Here is a 19,785-nt window from a genome sequence, read left to right on the forward strand (position 1 = left end):
CTATATCAAAATTAAAATCTTCTGCTTTTTAAAGACACACTTAAGAAGATGACAAGATAAACCACAAACTAGGAGAAAGCATTTACAGAACACATATCTGACAAAGGACTTGTACTCAGAATACTTAACTCTTAGGACTCAATATTAAAGAACACAATCCAATAAAAAGTGGGTAAAAGATTTGAAGTAATGTACAAAAAGATGCTCAACACACTAATCATTAGGAAACTCAAAATTAAAACCGTTATGAATTACCAGTACATGATGGCTAGAGTGGCTAAAATAAGAAAACAAAAAAAAAGTAGAAAATAGAAAACAGAGAAAAGATAAAGAAAACCAGAAGGGCCAAGTGTTGACAGGGCTGTAGAGCAACAGAAATGCCACATGTTGCTGGCGGTGCAGCCACGCAGGTACACTGATCGCCAGTTTCTTATATAGTTAAATGTACATTTAATGTAGGGTCCAGCATTCCTGGTCCCCAGTGTCTTCTGGAGAGAAATGAAAACCTATGTTTCCATAAAATCTGCACACAGATATTCATACCAGCTTTATTCATAATGGCCAGAGGCTGGAACCAACCCAAAAGCCCATCAGCTGGTACTCAGATGAACGGACAGCAGTGCATCCGTATAATGGAAACTACTCCGAAATAAGGTGGGCCAGGCTGCTGATACAGCCACATGGATCTCAGGAGCATTGTACTGACTGACCGACACCAGACTCGAAGGCTACATGCTGTAGAATGCCATACACAGGACATTCTGGAATAGTAAAACCGCAAGGTCAGAGAAGAGAAAAGCCATTGCCCGGGACCAGGGCTAGGTGGAGGGGACCGTCTGCCAAGGAGCAGATGTTTTGTGTCTCTGTTGTGGTAGGGGAGCCTCGCCATAAACACTCGTCAAGTCATCAAACTGTGCATCTGAAAGGGGTGAAATTTACTGTACAGAAGTTACACCTCAGGAAACCGGAACTTAATAATCCTGTGCAAAGCCATTAGCACAGGACCTGGCCATAGCAGTTGCTCAGTTAAAAGGGCTCGCATCGTTGCAGCCCACCTGTCTGTTTTGGGGGAAGGGAGAGACGTCCCATGGGAGGAGGGGACCCCATGGGCATGAATGGGGGGAGGCATTCCAGGCAGAGGGGGAGCCCTGCCAAAGGCGTAGAGTTGGAGGCATGCAGGAGTGTCTGCTGACAAAGTGTGCATGAGGTGCACATGGGCACAGGGAGGAGGCCCTGCCCCGATCACTGTGGTAGGTGGTGGGGGCCCTGACGGGAGCTCTGGAGTCAGGGAGTCAGGGCTGAGCTCCACTTCATGCCTTGTGGGCCCCAGCCAAGGCTGAGCCCTGTTTCACCTTCGTCCTCGTCCATCGTTACTGCCAGGTGCTCAGACACATTCCCTAGGTCTCCCTTTGCAGTGGTGACGCACGGCATCTCAAAAGGCCAGACTTCTGTGAGCCAAAACTCTTGCCTGCCCCTATTCCGAATTCGCTGTGGACCACAGCCGGGAGCAGGCAGTTGCCAGCCTGTTAGAAGTGCCTGCAAAGTGGGGGTGACCATGGAGTGAAGGGAGCATGGTGTCCCCAGGCTCTGTGCCTCCGGAGGAGCCGGGCCCCGGCTGGAGGTGGCTGAGCAGCAGAGGCGAACGTCCTGGCAAACCCTGCTCCCTGCTGTCCGCTGTCCTCACCTCCCAGTGGGTCAGAGAGGTGAGGCCGGCCCACCCATCCCGCCCGCACCCGGGGATGCGTCCCTCAAAGCTGTCTTTGGTGTGTGTTTAACCAGTACCGTTTGGACACAGAGGCCCAGCCCATACCCAGAGGTGCCGGCCCCTGGCTCCCCTAACTCCTCCAACTCTGCCTGAAGACGTTCTTTCCCATCCCACCAGCCTAAGGACACACTTCCTTCCTCGCGGCCCCTTCCTAACCTGTGCTTCTCCCTGCATGGCAGGACAGAGGCGCTGAGAGTGAAGGGGCCAGCTTGTGAGACTTCACTCGAGGCTTTCCAGCATGGAGATCGGAGGTCAGCGGCATATGGGAAGGGACCCAGACGTTGGAGGGTGTATCTAACTGACTTTGCCCCTGAAGCCTCCCCCGTTACTAGGGAAACCCCTTTTCCCAAACATGCCGGCCCTCCCCATGGCCCTGTCCGGCTCCTGGGCGTACAGGGTGCCATGCAGGAAGCAGGACCCGCCTTGTGCTGCTACGCCAGGTGCAGCAGGAAGAGAGAGGCATGGTGGAAACCAGGGACAAGAAGTGGTCCACGGATCCGAGGCAGGCGATGCTGGGTGCTGGCCGACTCAGTGACAAAATGTGGGTCTCCTGGGAGAGCAGTTTCAAGCGAGGCAGGGTCGAGTGGCACCCCAACTACGTGGCGACACGTGGACACACCGATGCCCCAAGCGGGCAGACACCTGCTGCAGCCTCGTGGCCATGGCGGGGAGACCCCCGAGTCCAGTGCCGTCCTTCCCACCCCCGCAGGCCTCACCACGGCTCCCCATCCCGCTCCCCGGGCCTTTCTGGGGAGGCTCTGCAGCCTGGTGGGGACACAGCAGGCAGCGTCTCCCATCCGCAGAGGCCGGAGTGTTGACGGATCGCAGTGAGCCACGCCGGGCTGCCCCTGGAACTGCGCTGTGGAAAGTGGGAGGAGTTGCCATTGAACGCGCTCTTGCTGCCGCCCCCCAGAGGTGCAGCCAACTGGAAAGCTCTTCCAGCAGCAGACTGGGAAGAGAGGCAAGGCTTCTTGGCCTCCTGCTCAGCTCCCTCTGCTTTTGGCGTCAGGCCTGGTTTCTCCCCGCTCGCAGCCTGCAGCTGAGCGCCGGTGCCCGTGGGCATCCCACGGTGGGGGGAGGGCTGGCTGCCACCCTGGGCCCCTTCCCCTCTGCAGTAAGGCACCAGCCATGGTTTACACAAGCCGAACAACCGGTGATGAAAGAAAGAACTCCATGACCACAAAGACGGCGTCCACAAGGTGTGGAAAGCACCGGAGGTGCTCGGACCCTGGGACGTGGTTGCCGTCATCTGGTCATTAAGCACGTGCTGCCGCTGGCTGGCCACAGGGGACACCCCACCTCGCTGGCGCTCGGTTCCTGCCTGACCCCACCGGGCTTGCGCTGGGACGCACACACGCGTGCACAGGCTCACACACGAAACACACTCAGCAGTACAAACATGCAAAAGGCACACGGTCACGCAGACACAAGACGTGCACACACCCTCGCACGGATACTCACACACCTCACACTCACTGGGGTGAGAGACAGTGCAAGTCCAGCGACAGGAGACGCGGCCGCTGTGGCTCTTTGCTGGGATTGTAATTTGGAGGAGGAGGATGGAAGGGTGTTAGAGTCCCGGGGCCCCAGGAGGAGTCCGGGCTGGCCTCCCAGTGACCTTCCTCCCGGGAGGACCAGCTCGGACCCCAGGGCTGCACGTGCAAGGGCGTCTCTTTCACAGTGGACGCTGGCTTTGTCAGACCGGGTCATGCTGACAGGTATCCAGACTCGGCCTCCTATCATCTCGCCTTATAATCAGCCTGTCACAGGAGGCCAAGCGCTTTGCCCGAAGGCTCTGGAAATGAGAGCTTCCTCCCCAGCGGGTCCGGGAGCGAGCGTGGAAGGTCTGGGCTGCTCCGCCCGCAGCTCCGCTCAGGGATGTGTGTGCGGGGAGGTGAGCCAGGCTTGTGTCATGTGCTGCAGAGTTGTTTTTGGCACCAGCTTCTCAGTTAGCATTAGTGGTGGGGCTCGCCGGCCGCTTTTTCTCCCGGAGACGCCAGCAGGGGTGAAGTCAGCAGATAGCTCTAAAACATGAGTGCCAGCCGCCTTTCCCCCGAAACGTGGCAAGGGTCCCCCTTCTAACAGAAGGCAGCTCTGTCCAAACGGGAGGGCCGCTGAGCCACGCCGGCCAGGCTGCAGGAGCTCCATGTGCGCGGGCTCCTCCGCTGGCACGTGGACAAAGCGAAATAAACACTCCTCTCGCTGGGCGGGCGCGGGCGTCGGGTTCGAGTCGGGCTGGAGGTGCGGCCGGCCGAGGGATTCGAGGAAGCAGCCCGTGACTGGGCAGGGGGTGAGCTCTGGAGGAGCTGCTGGTCAGATGGGCCCTTGGGGACACCGGATTTTGGACGTTTAACGTGACTGCCCAGGGTAGGGACAGGGGGCCTGGGGGCTGCAGGGTGTGGGAGGCACCCTTGGTCACCAGGAGGAGGAGATGGGAGCAGCTCCAGCAGAGGCCACTGTGTGAGACGGTGGGGGTCTGGCTCTCCTGGCAGGAGAGCCCTGGCAAGTGGAGGAGTGTGGACGCCCTGGCGGGCTCGAGCTTGCCTGGTGTCTCCCAGGAAAGGCCCTCAAAGCTGAGACCCTGTCCAGTCTGGCTCTCGGAATCCCAGCGCCTTCTGTGCCCACGCTCCTGGGGGACAGAGTCTGGCATGTTCAACCTGAGAACCCACGTGTTCTATTAATAACCAAATTCTCTTTGATGAAATTGCAGACTGCATTAAACGCAGGCCGGAAAATCCACCCCCACCCCGTCTCCTCGACGCAGGAATTCACAGCCCTCTGTAATTAGAACAATGTTAGATTATGCCAATTAAAATGATAAAGAAAGGGATGCTTCCTGTGGAAAGAGATGGCGAATCACATCGCGACGACGTCCCCTTCAGAGTTTATTTAGGGTTTTTTGACTTGAAGAAGTCTCTGCTAATTGAGCCTCAGAAATGCTGGGAGAATCCCAACTGTGGTTTGTAGGAGTTTGAAGTAGTCCAACTTAGTTCCAGATTGCCTGCGTTTTTTTTTTTGTTTTGTTTTGTTTTTTCTTTTTACATCTGTGAAATCAAAACCAGACAGATGCTTTATTAAAATGCAGTGCCCGATGCTAATTTTTTCCCATGGCTAATGTAATCGGCCCCGACCTTTCCGGTTTCTCTGAGTGTTTACCTCGGAGGGCCTCTCTCCTCCTCCGCCCGTGGTACCCCCAGTCCCTCTTCTCCCCAGCAGGGTCTCGGGAAGGGGCCTGGACAGGGAGGCAGGGGGCGGGGGCGGCCGCTGGGGTCCGTTTCCCAGACCCTCCTGCTGGGATCGTGGCCCGCGGCCCGCCGGGCTCTGCCTCTCTGCCGTTTCTCCTCCTGTGACCCCGTTTCTGCTCTGGCCTGGCTCTCGCTGATTCACACTCACTGTTTCCGAGCAAACCCGGAGCGTCCAGCCCACCCCCTGCTCTTGCCCAAGCCGCTCCCCCACCCCGGAGCCTTCCCTCATCGGCCCGAGAACTCCCGCAGATCCTCCCACCTCTTGGGTGACACTCCGCCCCAAAGCCATGCCTTGCTCCCTCCCCCGAGATCCCATGTCACTTTGTGGCATCTGGGACATCGTGGGAGCCCATGTGTTGTCTGTTTCGTGTAGACCTGGGAAGGCACTGCTGTCATCCTGAGTGCTGACTCCCAGGGGGTGGCCTGGACTGCTGTGTTGGGAAGGATTCTGAGGCCATTAGTCAGCAGGACTGCGCACTCTTGTCGGATGATACCGTGTGCAGGAAGGCGGAAGTGGCAGCTCCCGACAGACATCGGCCCAACGTGGTCTGGGCCCCTCCCTGCTCAAACCCGCAAGAACATCAGGGCCACTGGAGGTGCGTTGTGCTCGGGTCCCAGCCCCAGAAATTCTGCTTTAGGAGGTAGCCTCAGCCTTCCCTGGGACCCTGTTGGAAATGCAGACCCGCACCCTGCCCAGAGTTGCTGCATGAAAATCCCCATTTTAAAAGGACCCCCAGGTGGCTCCTGTGTGTATCAGAGTCTGAGAGGTGCTGGTTCAGCCCCTCGGCTCCCTGGTGCAGGGGTCACACATCCCGTGTCACCAGCAGCTTCTGCACACAGGAGGCGCCTCACACATGCCTGGAGGATGCGTGTGCAGTGAGCCACACGTTGCCTTATTTCTCTCATTTGAAAGGAAGACACTTCTTTCCCAAACCTTGGGTATAAAGTGTCCCCAGTGAGGGGACGTTGCTCTTCTGAAAACATACCTAGCAGCCCTTTGTAGAGCTCCTGCGATTCACGAAGGTGCACCTGCAGCAAACACGTGGGAGTGAGAGCCGGACTGCACCCCTTCCCTTATACCTCTGTTGGACCTTCTGGAGGGCAGAGTGGCCTCGCCCCTTCTGATGGCAACAACGCCCGAAGGCAGGTCTCAGGATGGCACGAGGGGGCAGAGCCGGAAGGATGGCCGTGGTCATGCTGGGATGCCCGCTCCCAAGCAGTGGGCGGGGCGCAGAGGTCTCGTGCAGTTGGGACTCTGAGGGCACTGTCTGCTTGGAGTCGGGGAGGGCTGCTGGGCCACCTGGCCTGGGTGCCTGCGCGGGGCTGGGGCTCCTCTCTGGAAAGCACTGGGTGTGCTCATCTACTCAGCATGCATTTATTGTGCTCCTGCTGGATGCACGGCACTGGCGGGGTCCCGGGGAAACACCCTCACAGGAGGGACTGTGTCCTGTGCTGTTCCCTATGCTTTGGACTTGGGATTGGTGGGTGAGCCTGGATCCACATACCCAGCTAGTCTGGATATGTCAGGCCAAAACCTTCTCACTTTCTGGGCAGTTTTTTTTTTTTTTTTTTTTTTTTTTTTTTTGGTCTGAAACATTTTGATTAGTGTAGACTCACAAGTGTGGGGAAGACCTTTGAAGGCTCAGGTCCAGCACTGACACTTCACAGAGGAGAAGGGAACCCTTGGGCACCTGCCTGGCTAGTGGCTGAACCAGCACTGACGCCCTTTCCCTCCATGGCCCACACTCCAGGTGCCACGCTGGGCATTCTGTGTGTCTCACATTCTTGAGTCTCACAGCAGCAGAGATCATGTGTGTGAGATGAACAGAGGCTTGAGTTAGCTGGAGGAGGGAGGGTGAGAAGGAGAGGGTAGCAGACTGAGCTGGAGAAGTAAACCAGGATGAGATCACACACAAGCAGTAATGCATGTTTGAGATTGCTTGTGGTTCTAAGGGCAGTAGGGAGCCATCGAAGACTCCAGGCCAGGAGCAACACAAGCAAAACTGCTTTACAAGCATCCCTGTTGGATTTGGGTCCACAGTGGGGGCTGAGGTGAGGCCAGGGCAGAACCCAGGAGCGGGATGGACTTGCTTGCACAAGGGCATTGTGCGTGTAAACGTGTAAATGCATTTCGCAAATGGTGGCAGTCATACTTTCCCGTTGCCTTATGTGGAATATTAGTTTCCTGTTGCCTTGGTCACAAAGGACCACAAACTCAAGAGTTTAAATAACAGAAATGTGTCCTCTCAGTCCTGGAGACAGAAGCCCCAGATCGAGGTGTCACCGGGCTACACTCCATCTGGAGGCTCCGGGGAGGGTCCCTCCTGCCTCTCCCAGCTCCTGGTGGATCCAGGCATCCCTGGGCTCGTGGCTGTGTCCCCCCATCTCTGCCCCTCCGTGTGTGTCACCTGCCCTCCATCTCTCTCTCTTAAGGACATTTGCGACTGAACTCAGGGCCCAGCCAGCAGTCTGGGATCACCTCATCTCATGAGCTGATCCTTAATGCACCCACATCTGCAGCATCTTCGCCGTGTAGGGCAGCATCTACAGGTTGCAGGGACTCGGGCCTGATGGCTCTTGGTTCCAGCCCCTCACATGTGGCCCAGGGCTCACCTCCGTTTGCTGGCTGTCCACCGGCTGGAAGTGGGTTCCGTGGTCTCTGGTCTCACCTGGGCCAGCCATTGGGAAGGGCTTCAGCATCCATGACCTCTGACACTCTCAGAACCCCACGAAGGGGGCAGGCAGATGCACGCCTGCCTGGACAGAGGAGGCTCAGAGAGGGTGAGTGACTTGCCCTGGTTGCCCAGCCAGCGGGCAGTTGCAGATACCAGCGATGTGCCCTGCTGAGTGGTGGAGGGGAAGGACCAGGGAAAGGCTTGGAGGCAGGACAGCAGGGTGGCCAGGCCATCTGGGACTCCTCTGTCCTCTGTGAGCTGGTCCCTCCTGAGTGTGGGGACAGGAGCGTGCTTGCAAACAGTGACAAACATTTAAGACTCCAGTGACCACATCAAAGATGTGCTGGGAAAAATAATGAAAGATGTTTCATGTGAACACAATTACGTGTCTGCAGTCAGCTCGGGTTTCTCTCTGACACCCGGGACGTTCTGAACTTTACAGGGAAAAGCCCCAGCTGTTTGCTTCTCATCACTGTCCCTGAGTGGGCGTTGGAGCCTTCAGTTCACGCAAGAGGAGGAGGTGTTTACTGAGCATTTACTAGGTGCCAGGCGCAGAGGTGAGCATCTGACGGACACCTCCATGCCTCAACAGCCTCGAGAAGGGATGAGGTCCTCCCTCTCCTGATGAGGACCCTGAGGCTCAGAGAGGCTCAGCGACTTGTCCCAGGACGTCCAGCTGCTAATGGCAGAGCAGGATTTGAGGCCAGAGAACACACGCTCTGAGTTTCTGAGATGTCTTCTTGATGGAAACGTCTTTTCTGTGTGCTCGGGTGCTGCTGGGCTGGAGGGTCCTCACTTTCTAGACAAGCTCTCCAGCGCCTCCCTTTCCAGCAAAAGGGACTGAGGGCGGGGCTGGAGAGCCTCTGGTTCCCTCCGGCGCCGCAGGGAGGGATTTGGAAAGAGGGCACAGCTGCGCTGAGCACGCGCGTGGGTGGAAGGAGCTCTCCTAGGTGAGTTGGGGCTGAGCCATCTCCCAGAGTCTGTGGGGAAGGTCACCTCGCCCCCGCCTTGAAGCCGCGCCCCGGTCACAGCCGCGGGGAAGGCGGGAGGGTCTGCATCCTCCCCCGCACCCACTCCGTTCCTGCGCGCTCTGTCCCCATTTCCTGGGCAGGGGAATGGGGAAGGGGGTGGGGGGAGCCGGGTCCTGCATGGTGGGGCCCGGGGCTCCATTTTCCAGATGATGACCCCAAACTCAGGTCTCACAGCTGGAAAGCCCGGGCTCTTGGAGTGTCCTGGGGTCGTTCCCTGCTGCTTCCCCGCAGGGTAAGCCTGTTGGTTTAAGGTCTGAGTTTCTCTTTCCTGTGTTGCCTTATCTGGAGACTCCGTCTTCTTCTGTGTAAGGAGCTCCCAGGACACCAGGGCTGGGCCTCCCGGCAGCTCTGCGGCTCCAGAGGGCAGTGGAAACAAGGCTTGAGGCTGGCTTTCCACTCACACGGCCCCCCAGCCACCCCCGCACACCCCACAACCCTATGGGGCTATCGCCGTCCCCACTGTACAGGGCAGACCCCGAGACCCTGGAAACTCAGCCCGGTGGGCCAGCTCTCACCCAGGGCCACGGCTGCTCTGCCCCTTGTCAGGCCGCTGCAGGTCCCGGGAGGCCCTGGACGATGCATGTTCTAAGCCGGGGTGCTGCTTGGACCCCCGGCCTCCTGGAAGGGTCCCCGTGCCCTCCCAGGTGTTGTGGCAGACCTGCCAGGTGGGCAGCTCACCAGTGGGCAGGTCATTGTCAGGAACGGTGTGTTATCTGAGGTCATCTGCTCTTGGGCTCCGGCTGGGCTGGGGGCTCCCAGGCTGGGGACAGACCAGACTGCACCCTGCAGCTGGGCGGGCACTGGGTTTGGGGTCTGAAATCTGGCTGTGAGACCACAAGTTGCCTCGACAGTGTGACCTTATCTGCTCCTGGCAAACAGGGAGACGGCATCGCCACCCGAGGGCTTCAGGGATATTGACTGACAAGATGCATCTGAAGGTGCCCTGAACGCTTTTTTAATATATTTATTTTTCTTCATTTGGTCACAGGAGAGAGAAAGAAAGGGCAGAGGGAGATGACTAAACAGGAGTAGGGAAGGCAGCACTAAAGGAGGGAAAAGAAGAGGTGCGATCGGGGCAGAAGTCAGAATGCTGCCAGCATCTCTCCTGGGGGCCGAGTGGTCGACTTCATTCATTGACTCATTTGTTTATGAATGTTTGCAGACCCCCAAAATTCACCTGTGGAAGCCCTAACCCCCAGTGGGATGGCATTTGGAGGTGGGGCCTTGGAAGGTAGTTAGATGTGGTTGTGGGGATGAGGCCCTCAGCGTGGGATTAGTGCCCTTCTGAGAAGATGAAGCAGTCTCTCTCTCTCTCTCTCTCTCTGCCACAGACGACAGAGAGAAGGCGGCCACCAACGAACCAGGAAAAGAGCCCACACCCAAACTCTGGCTCCTTCCAGCCGACCCACACTCCTAGGCTTCTGGGTCCTGAGGGGCAGGAGGTTGAGGTCCAGTAAAGTGGCCTGGAGACACTTGTGACCCCAAATCCCATGGGAAGGAACCCAGAGCTTGGGTCTCCCCATTGTCTTTTTCTTCGTACACTTATGTTTCTCCACTAGGTGGGCCAGGCCCTGAAATCTGTCTCCCTTTGCTAAAAGACTTGGCAAGGAGGCATGTTCAGAACTCCCTGGTCCAGACTTCTCACCCTCTCCAGCTTGAGCCAAGGAAAGGAAACAGGAGCTCTCCAGAGCTCTGGCCTTGACATCGCTCCCCTGACCCCAGATCCCTGCAGGTGCTCGCTCAGCAAAAGCCTTCACCAGGCACTGCAGAGTATTAGCCAGTTGGGGTGGTGGCTTGAACAACAGATATTTATTCCTCCCAGTTCAGGGGACTGGGAGTTCTGAGACCAGGGTACCAGTGGATTCAATGTCTGGAGAGGGCCTGCTTCCTAGTTTGCAGACATCCACCTTCTTGCTGGGTTCTTGCAGTGGTGGAGAGAGAGAGACAATATTTTTCATGTCTCTTCTTATAAAGACACTGATCCCATCTTGAGGGCTCCACTCTCACAAGTCCCCAGATCACCGACCCCAGGCCCAACATACAAATACCATCACACTGGAGATTAGGGCTTCAAAAAATGAATTTGGGGGGAACAGAGACATTTAGTCCATGGCAGATGGTGATGATGATGGTGGTGAGGTGATGGTGGTGATGACGGTAGTAATTGTGATGATGGTGGTGGTGGTGATGATGGTGATGGTGATGGTGATGGGGTGGTGATGATGATGAGGGTATTGATTATGGTGATGATGATAATGATGGTGATGGTGGCGGTGGTGGTGATATTGATGATGGTGGTGGTGGTGACAGTAGTAATAGTGATGATGGTGGTGGTGGTGGTGACAGTAGTAATAGTGATGATGGTGGTGGTGATGACAGTAGTAATAGTGATGATGGTGGTGGTGATGGTGACGTTAGTAATAGTGATGATGGTGGTGGTGATGGTGATATTGATGATGGTGGTGACAGTAGTAACAGTGATGATGGTGGTGGTGACAGTAGTAATAGTGATGATGGTGGTGGTGATGACAGTAGTAATAGTGATGATGGTGGTGGTGGTGGTGACAGTAGTAATAGTGATGATGGTGGTGGTGATGGTGATATTGATGATGGTGGTGACAGTAGTAACAGTGATGATGGTGGTGGTGACAGTAGTAATAGTGATGATGGTGGTGGTGGTGGTGACAGTAGTAATAGTGATGATGGTGGTGGTGGTGGTGATGGTGATATTGATGATGGTGGTGACAGTAGTAACAGTGATGATGGTGGTGGTGACAGTAGTAATAGTGATGATGGTGGTGGTGGTGACAGTAGTAATAGTGATGATGGTGGTGGTGGTGGTGAGGATAAGGATATTGATGGTGGTGGTGGTGGTGATATTGACTATGAGAGTCAATACCTGTTGAGCATGGGCTTTGGCCCAGACACTCTTTTAAGCTCTTGACCTAGATTACCTGGTCATTCACCCTCACAAATCAGCAAGTTTGGGGTTATTGATTATCCTCTTTGGGATGAGCAGTTAGGGACCTGGAGATGAAGAAACTTGCCCTGGTCATGTGGCCAGCTGATGGCACTCTGGTGGCCAGTGCCAGAGCTCACCCTGACCCATCTCTGCTTCCTGTAAGGTCTTTCCAGCACTGAGGAGGCGGGGAATAGGGGAGGGGAGCCGACCTGGAACACAATCAGGTTTGTCCCAAGACTCGGCAGAGGTCAGTTTCTGCACATACTGGACAGTGGGACAAGGGGAGAAGCCCGGCAGGACCTTGGGCACCGGGTGCTCAGCTGGCATCTGGAAGCGATTAGCTCTAGCTGGAGACAGCGACCTCACCACGTGGTCTCCTCCTACCTGGGCGCAGGGCAGAGGCGGCCCGAGATTCCATGCTGTCTCCTCTCCTCTCTCCCGTGCTGCTGTGACTCGCTCTGGGGCAGGTTTAAGCCAGTCTTTATTTTCCAATCCAGTGGTTTGTCAACATGTCAGTAGACGCATAAATCCACCTTTCCCAGGCCAGGACAGCGCAGCCGAAGGGCAGACGCCGCTGGCTGCTCCGTCGTTTAACAGCAGTAAAGGGAAAGGAGCAGGTCGGCCTTCACAAGTTAGCGGGAGCCAGGCTATCGGGGACACTCACAGGAGATTCGACGGGAGGACCCCCTGCTCTTCCAGGAAGTGCTTCTCTCTAACCTGAGCCCCGATGGGGGGCCAGTTCGCCCGAGGGCACCCTGGGCTTCAAGGCGTGATCTCATTGCAAATGACCGCTGTCAGAACATAGCTGGGCGCGCTGTAATCACACACAGATATCGGCAGTAAATCACTTGCGTGCAGACATGCTTTCAGAGGAGTGTGAACTTCTGCAGTGTGTACAAACAAACCCTCTCAGCGCTAACCGAGCTGGGGGAAGCCAAGAGAGAGTGGGGGCTGCCCTCCTGGTCGTTCAGCATGTGGACCTGGGGGTGCTCTTCCTGCGCTGGTTTAGGGCCATGGTAAGTGGGTCTTTGAAAATCCATGATTTGTTTCACACTGATGGCTTGATATCGGGCTGTCAATGTGAGGATTTTCTGGAGCAGTGAGTGGATTTGGGGGCTGTGGCTGCTCCTCGCCCTGGTCCAGGAGTGGAGGTTGATTCAACCTGGCTGGGGGTTGATTCTGAAAGTCAGGCCTGGTTTGAGGGGGGAGCGTATGTCCGCACAATGTCAGGGCCTGGCATGCAGGTGGTGACAGTCCTTGCCGAACGGGTGAGTCCAACAAAGGATCGCCATGGAATTCCATTTAGAGAAAGGGTAGGAGGGACAGTTGCTCCGAGACCTCGGGGGTCACAGAGGCGCAAACCAGACCAGAGCCAGGAGCGTCAGGAAAGGGCCCGCGACTCTCACTGGTTTTCATGCCCTGAGCATTCTGAACAGAAATCGCCTCCCACGGGTTTACATTCTGAGTGAACTGGTCGAGGGCATCCCTATGGGTTTGGGCAGATGGGGTGGAGGGCCCAGGACAGTGACTTTGACGGCCGGATAGCGGTCCCACGACGACTGACTTGGGAGACAGAGGTCCTTCCACCCAGAGGCGCCATCCACAGACATCTCCCGACACCTCCGGCCAAATCAGAAATGTTCTGTTTTCACTTGAGATTTGTGTTCTGACTCACCCCAGCTGCCCCACTGCATCTCTGAGGGCAGTCCTGACTGCTCAGTCTGTGGGGAAACTGAGCCCCAGAGAGGGCAGTGGCTCACCCCGAGGCACTGACACCGTGAAGTCATGCTCAGAAGCCAGGCACCCCGAATCCCAGCCTTGGTTTGTCTGGACCGTGCCCTTGCGGAGGGGTGGCCCAGGGCTGGATCTGCTGTCTGTGGTCAGGGAAGGGCTGGCTCTGAAAGGGATGGCGTCTGTGACTGTCAGAGGGAAGGAGCCACCAGCACCAAGTCAGGGAAGCTTGCGCCCCACCCAGGAGGCCTGAGCCGGGGAGGAGGGCTGCGTGGAGTACGGAGAGTTAGATGCGAAGACGCCGCAGGGAGCGGGAAGGGGCATTTAGCGGCTGCCTGCCATGGACCCCCAGGTGTGTCTCATACTTGCTGTCTTCCTGGGTCCTCACACCAGCCCGTTCACCTGGTGTCCCCTGCTTGTCGTGGACAGGAAAGTAAGGCTCAAAGAGGGCAGCCTGTTGCCGAGGCCATGCAGGCCCTGTCCCCACAAGGCACCTCCCCCAGATCCTGGCAGCCTCCATGGCCAGCCCCTCCTGCTCCTCAGGACTGGAGGCATGGCCTGTGCCTCCCACGGGGCGTCTTGGAAGGGACATCTCGCTCTGGAAGAGCGGTCACTCCTTGTCTGGGTCACATCCCATGTGGGTCTCAGAGCAGAAACATCTTGTTCATAATGTGTCAGTTTCTGCCACTGATGGACCTCAGAGCCTCGTGGCTGCCTCCCATTTCACTGTGATTTACTGTCTTGGACCACGTCACTGGAGCGTCACGTCTGGGAAGCTGGCTGTCCCCTCTCTTGAAGCCTTTGGGTACACCGTGCGAGGGGAGGGCTGCTGCTGTGGTTCCGTGGTGTTGGGAGGTGCACGCAGTGGATGGAGGAGACGGCAGCCCAGACCAGACCTTGGCCTTGGGTCCTGCCTCCGGACAGAAGGGTGAGGATGGGGCCCTGGGGCCACTGGAACAGAAGCAGGCAGGACAGCCTCTTCACACCGACCACCCACTATCTAGATTTTCATCTTTCTGTTCTCAGGGCTGGGTACACAGTAGGTGCTCAAACAGGTGTGTCATGTGGGACTCGATGCACAAAAGAAGCATGTCTTCCCCAAGGACATGTGGGCCCCAGTTTTGGGAAGACATGAGCAGCTTTGCATTTTGGACAAAGCCCTTCCCTGTTGTGTGAGCTGTCACTGCCGTGTAACAAACAATCCCAAAATGCAGCCGCTGAATGCTGTCTCACATCTGTCTGCCAGGAATCGGAGAGCAGCTTGGTGGGGTGGTGCTGGCTTCATGGTCCCTGAGTCAAGACGTAGGCTTGGGCTGGGGTCACCTGAAGGCCTGCTGGGGCCTGGAGGGTCTGCCTCCAAGCTCACAACTGAGGGACTCAGGCTGCCTATGCTCAGGTACCTTGGTCACCTGCCACATGGGCGGTCCCCAGGGCCCTGAGTCAGGGGAGCGAGGTGGGGCCCGCTGTGGCTTGCGACCTTCTCCTAAAAGCCACACAGTCACAGCCACATCCTCCGTTCGTTAGAAGCCAGTCGCCAAGTCCAGCCCACCCTCAGAGAGAAGGGAATTAAGCCTCACTTTCCAAGGAGGGAGCAGCCATGACCTCAGAGCATATTTAAAACCACTGCGCCCATCATTCATTCATCCACAGGTTACCTAGGGACCACCTGCAGCGTCCTCAGCTGTGGGGATGGAGCTGGCGTGCGGCCGTCCTGGAGCGCACCCTGCAGTGGGTGAGCGGACAGCACCTGGTGGGCTCCACGCCGTGTGGTGGGAGTCCTTCTCGGGGGAGGAGGCCGGGAAGGCTCTGGCAGGTGACGTCAGAGCAGAAGCTGCAGGGGGTGCTGGTCTCACCTCACGTGTCTAGAACCTTTTAAATTTATTTCATTCTAATCACTCTCACTTGAAGAGCACCTGTGGAGTGGACCGGACGACCGTGGCCTGGGCGCGGGGGCAGCTTGGGCCAGGGGAGGGAGTGGCCTGTGTGGATTTGGAGGGCAGGACTGCCTCTAACTTGACGGCTGGCTGAGGAGCCAGCCTCCAGACTGAAATCCGGGTTTGAATTCGGCTTTGTTCATCAGTGTTTCTGCGGGCTGAGTCCAGTCCCCAAACCCCGCCACGTCTCGGTCTCCTAAAAATAGGGGCGATCCTTGTGTGGGCTTCTCAGGGGGGCTGGGAGCACAGGTGTGATGGTGACAGGCCCACATGGCTCAGATTCTGGAAATGTCGACAGCGGCGGTGGGGGGGGGGGACCCAGCATGTGGCTGAGGGGACAGCCCCTCTATCCGCTCGCTCTGCTTGGAGAGGAACGTCACTGCCTCCTGGTGTCCTCTCAGGGACCAGCGTTGGCCAGGATTCCTCCAGGGCTCCTCTTAGTGTCTGGGCAGTGTCTGTGGGGTGGCCTGGTGGCCCACCTCTGGCCCGCACCCTCCCCGAAAATACCTCCCGGGCACCCGCTCTGGCTTCACCCCAGAGAGTTCAGGCTGCGTGCGGACCTCCGCCTGCTGCCTTGGCAGTGCCTGTAAGTGATGTTCGGAGGGCAGCCCGTCAGCTGCTGGGCACCTGTGCGTCCCGTGACCAGCCCTGGCTGCCCGCCCCCTCGTGCTCGGTTTCGAGTCCTCCCTCCCAGCACACCTCCCGGCCCCACCGCACCACAGCCCCAGGGCCCCGGGCTCCTTGGTCACGGCCCGGCCTGCCTGGGAAGCCTGTACCCAGCAGCCTCCCCGGCTCCCCCGCATCCGACAGGACGAAATGACCACGCAAGAGTGGACAGCGGTGCTTGCAGAGAAAGATGAGGTCTTTTCACTATAAAAAAGCTGTTTTTAGAGGCAAGTATCTGAGCCTCTCGGGAGGTGCCCCTGTCTTCGGTGGTGAGAGTAGACTGGCCGGGAAAGAGGCTGCCCTGAGCCTTGGGCCTCCGAGAATGGGAGGTGTGTGGGTCTGAGCCATCCTCCCCGGCCTTCGCGTCCGAGTAAAGGTGTGCCGCCCTGCCTCTCTCTCCTTGGACATTCTTTGGTGAGCGGCCCATCTTTTTTTCAAGAACCGGCTGGCCCGGGCCCCCCAGATTTTCACAGCAAAGCAGGATCTGACTTTGGGGCTCCGACTTCCCACATGAGGCACTTGGGTAGGGGCATCTGGGAAGGGGACGGCGGTGCCCAGCAAGGTGCAGACAGGAGGAGCAGAACAGTCACACGGGGCCTTAGAAACCTCCCATCATTCTTGATTTAGGTTCTGCATTGCTTGCTGGATTCTGGGAAGCTCCCTTGGGCAGGGAACGGTGAGGAGCTGTGTGCCCTCGGTTCCCCGGGGTGGGAAGCCCGCAAGTGGGCCCACATGTTTGTTCTTGGCTTCTTGGTTGCCCAGAGCAACCAGAGTTCTCGTTTCTCTTTGGTGGAAAAACCGAAAGGGAGAAGGCAGAGGGGTGTGGGGGACCAGGGGCCAGGCTGAAACTGGGGAGGGTTCCAGTCCCGGCAGCCCCCAGAGGTTTCTCTCCACTGGGCTGAGTCCAAGATGGCATGTGCCTGAGGCTTGCCACGCCTCCGTCACCCAGTCATTCATGCACGCTTGTCACCCCCTTCTCCCGGTCCCAGCCCCCAGGAGCAGAGACTGTCAGCAAGCAAGGGGAAGTGTTCCTGCCCCCGGGGAGGATGACAGATGGATGAAAGGGACACGTGCAGTCAGGGAGGATCAGTAATGAGGTGGGCACACAGCGGTGGCATCACCAATCCCTGGCAGGCTTCCTGGAAAAGACAGCATCTGGGAAGCAGTTGGACTGAGCAGGAGGCAGCAGGGGAAGGGGAGGCAGAGTCGGAGTCGGCACCTGCCTGGTTCTCAAAGGCATCCCAGGAAGAGCAACAGCTTCATGTCCAGGAACTGGTCCGGTGCCTGGACGAAAGCCTTCCCTCGGAGCCTGGGAGAGGCCATCGCTCTGTCTCCTGTGTTCAGAGGGTGGACAGCTGTCCTCCGTCACTGGCTGAAGGCCAGCTCCGGGAAGAGAGTGCCTACTGCGCTCCACGGTCCCTCTGCTCCCCAGCTGAGCTAAGCGGGAAGACTCACCCTCTCACTGTCATTGGACCGAGGGTCTATGATACAAACAAAGTGTTTTTGAATGATTGGCCCAACCTCTGTTCTCCGTCCGCGCAGCCCGTGGGCTGGATGTCACAGGCACGCCAGGCGAGGGCAGCCAGGACAAGCGAACGGCTGCTGGTTTGCTCTGCCTCTCTGTGGTGAGGCGTCGGACGTGACTTTGCATCGGGTGTGACTTTGTCGAAGAATTCCAATAAGCAATGCTTGTTTTCGAGTCTTCCGGGAGATGTAAGACTCTCGGGTGCTGCGTGTGAACAGCTCTCGGCCTCCCATGGCTCTCCCACGGACGCCCTCCGCCCACGCTCTGGCCCACGTCCCTGACGCCGTCCACAGCTGCTCCAGATGCACGAGGGGGACAGAGCGAGTCCTCAGTGTGTACGGCGAGGTGGCCCGGCCATCCGAGCACCCTGTCACCCGGCAGGGGCCTGGGCAGTTCTGTGCAGCAAGAACAAGGCAGGTCCCCACTGTGTCCCCAGATGCCCTCCAGACCCCCGCCACCATCGTGGTCACCGCTGAGCCGCATGCTTCTCCTGGTCAGTCCTGTGGCCGAGAGCCAGCCCTGGCCCGCGCGGTGCCTCAGTTTACCCATCAGCACCAAGGCGGGAGCTCTTTTCTGGGAAGGGACCCACGGTGAACACATCACTGACGCACATTCTTGCTTTGCATCCTCTTTTTTTTTTTAAACATATGTAACCCTTCAAAAATGCAGCATTGAAGACCAACCTCAGTTCGCAGGCCTTGGGTCAGATTTGGCTGAGGGCCCAATTTGCAACCCCTGGAAGGATGGTGCTGGTGGAAACAGCACCTGCCCTGGAGGGTCCCACGGAGGCGCCCCAAGCAGTGGCGACCCTGCCGGCTGGACAGGCATGGGCTCTCATGGCCACCCGCACAGCCCCGTGTTTTACCAGTGAGGAAACTGAGGGGTGGAAAGGCTGAGGCACTTCCCCAGAGTGCCATGGCTACCAGTTGGCAGGGGCTCTGTCTAGGCCCCAGCCCGCCACCCGACACCTGTGCTACCGACATGCAGAGGTCAGGTGCAGGTTCCCCCGACCGCCTCGTCTTGACATAATCACATCTGCAAAGACCCTATTTCCAAATCGGGTCACATTCACAGGTACTGGGGTTAGAACCTTATTGTCTACTTGGGGGGAGGTAATGAAATTCAACTCCTAACTAGTATGAATTTTGGAGGAAGATGAATTTTTAACAAGTGAGTCATAGCCCCTTAGCATGCTCAAAGCCGCCAGGCCTCTGGGAGTCAGGGCACAGCAGGATTTGTGGGCACGTGAGCCAGGTGTGACCTCCCCCCCCCCCCACCAAGCCCTCCTCTGCTTCCCTTCACCTGCTGACACCAGGCCTTCCTCACCCTTGTGGCAGAAAACTGCCCAGAGGGAGGCAGGTGTAGAAAAGGAAAGAGATGGTCAGCTTCCAGCTTCTGAAGGGTTTTCTCCCCAAACGAGAGGGAGGGATACTTGTAAAAATGGCTAGAGACCGTGCTGGCCGGAGCACAGGGTGACCCGAGTAACGGGAGCCAGGCACAAGGTGAGGACAGAGCGAGGGCGGTCGGGCCGTTTCGGGTGCCTGGACGTCTCTGCTGCTGTCCCCCTCGATTCCACTTGGCTGCCTGGGATCCGACGGTCGTCGGGGTGGTCGTGCCATGGGGTTCTCCTTGAGAAGCTGGCGTGGAAAACGGAGTACCGGCAAGCGTCAACAGAGACCAGAGTGGGTGCCAGCTGTTTGCTTTGAAAGTGGAAAGGGGCTGGCACGGTCAGAGGGCTCACCGACGGCCCGAGCCTGCCTGTCCTGTGGGAGGGGCTCTGGCTGTCGGCCCGGCCGCAGCACACCACCTTCCCAGCGTCCCGAGGCCACTTGAGGCTGACGGGAAACTCCTGGACACAGGGTCTGAGGGAGCTCGTCACTTTAAGAAGAGAAACGGTGAACAAGGGAAACAACATCCAAAGACAGAACCTCAAGCCCTGGCGGAGAGGCTTCCTGATAGAAGTCAGCGCCTCAGGCCCTGAGCACCGCCCTGCTCGCTGGAGGAGCCTGGGAGGCCCTGGGGGGAGCACGGCCGGGCTCCTGCGGCCGGGCTGTCGGGCACCGCTCGGCTCCGCGCCCGCGGGCTTGGTTCCCAGCAGAGCTCCCCACTCCGGCTCTTTTGAAAGAGGCATTTTCAGGGATTCTAATCCTCCGGTCACACGTCAGCACAGCCCACCCTCAACCATCTCTTCCTCAGCACGCAGTGAAGGGGCCGAGCCCAGCCTGGCGGTCCTGCGGGCGGAGCAGAGGGC

The 19,785-nt window shown here is 57.8% G+C and overlaps 1 protein-coding gene across 6 annotated transcripts in view; it reads left to right on the forward strand.

Annotated features, from left to right (window-relative positions):
• Positions 1–19,785, forward strand: part of ZNF469 (zinc finger protein 469) — a 233,108-nt gene that overhangs the window by 58,903 nt on the left and 154,420 nt on the right. The window contains exon 1 of one of the 6 annotated variants that reach the window (XM_032464538.1): positions 8,214–8,635. The exons of the other annotated variants lie outside the window; for them this stretch is intronic. The gene's annotated coding sequence lies outside the window, so the exon portion shown is untranslated. Of the gene's footprint in view, positions 1–8,213; positions 8,636–19,785 lie in introns of those variants that run through there. 6 annotated transcript variants of the gene reach the window in all.

The sequence above is a fragment of the Camelus ferus genome, chromosome 21, assembly GCF_009834535.1.
Source record: "Camelus ferus isolate YT-003-E chromosome 21, BCGSAC_Cfer_1.0, whole genome shotgun sequence".
Lineage (NCBI taxonomy): Eukaryota > Metazoa > Chordata > Mammalia > Artiodactyla > Camelidae > Camelus > Camelus ferus.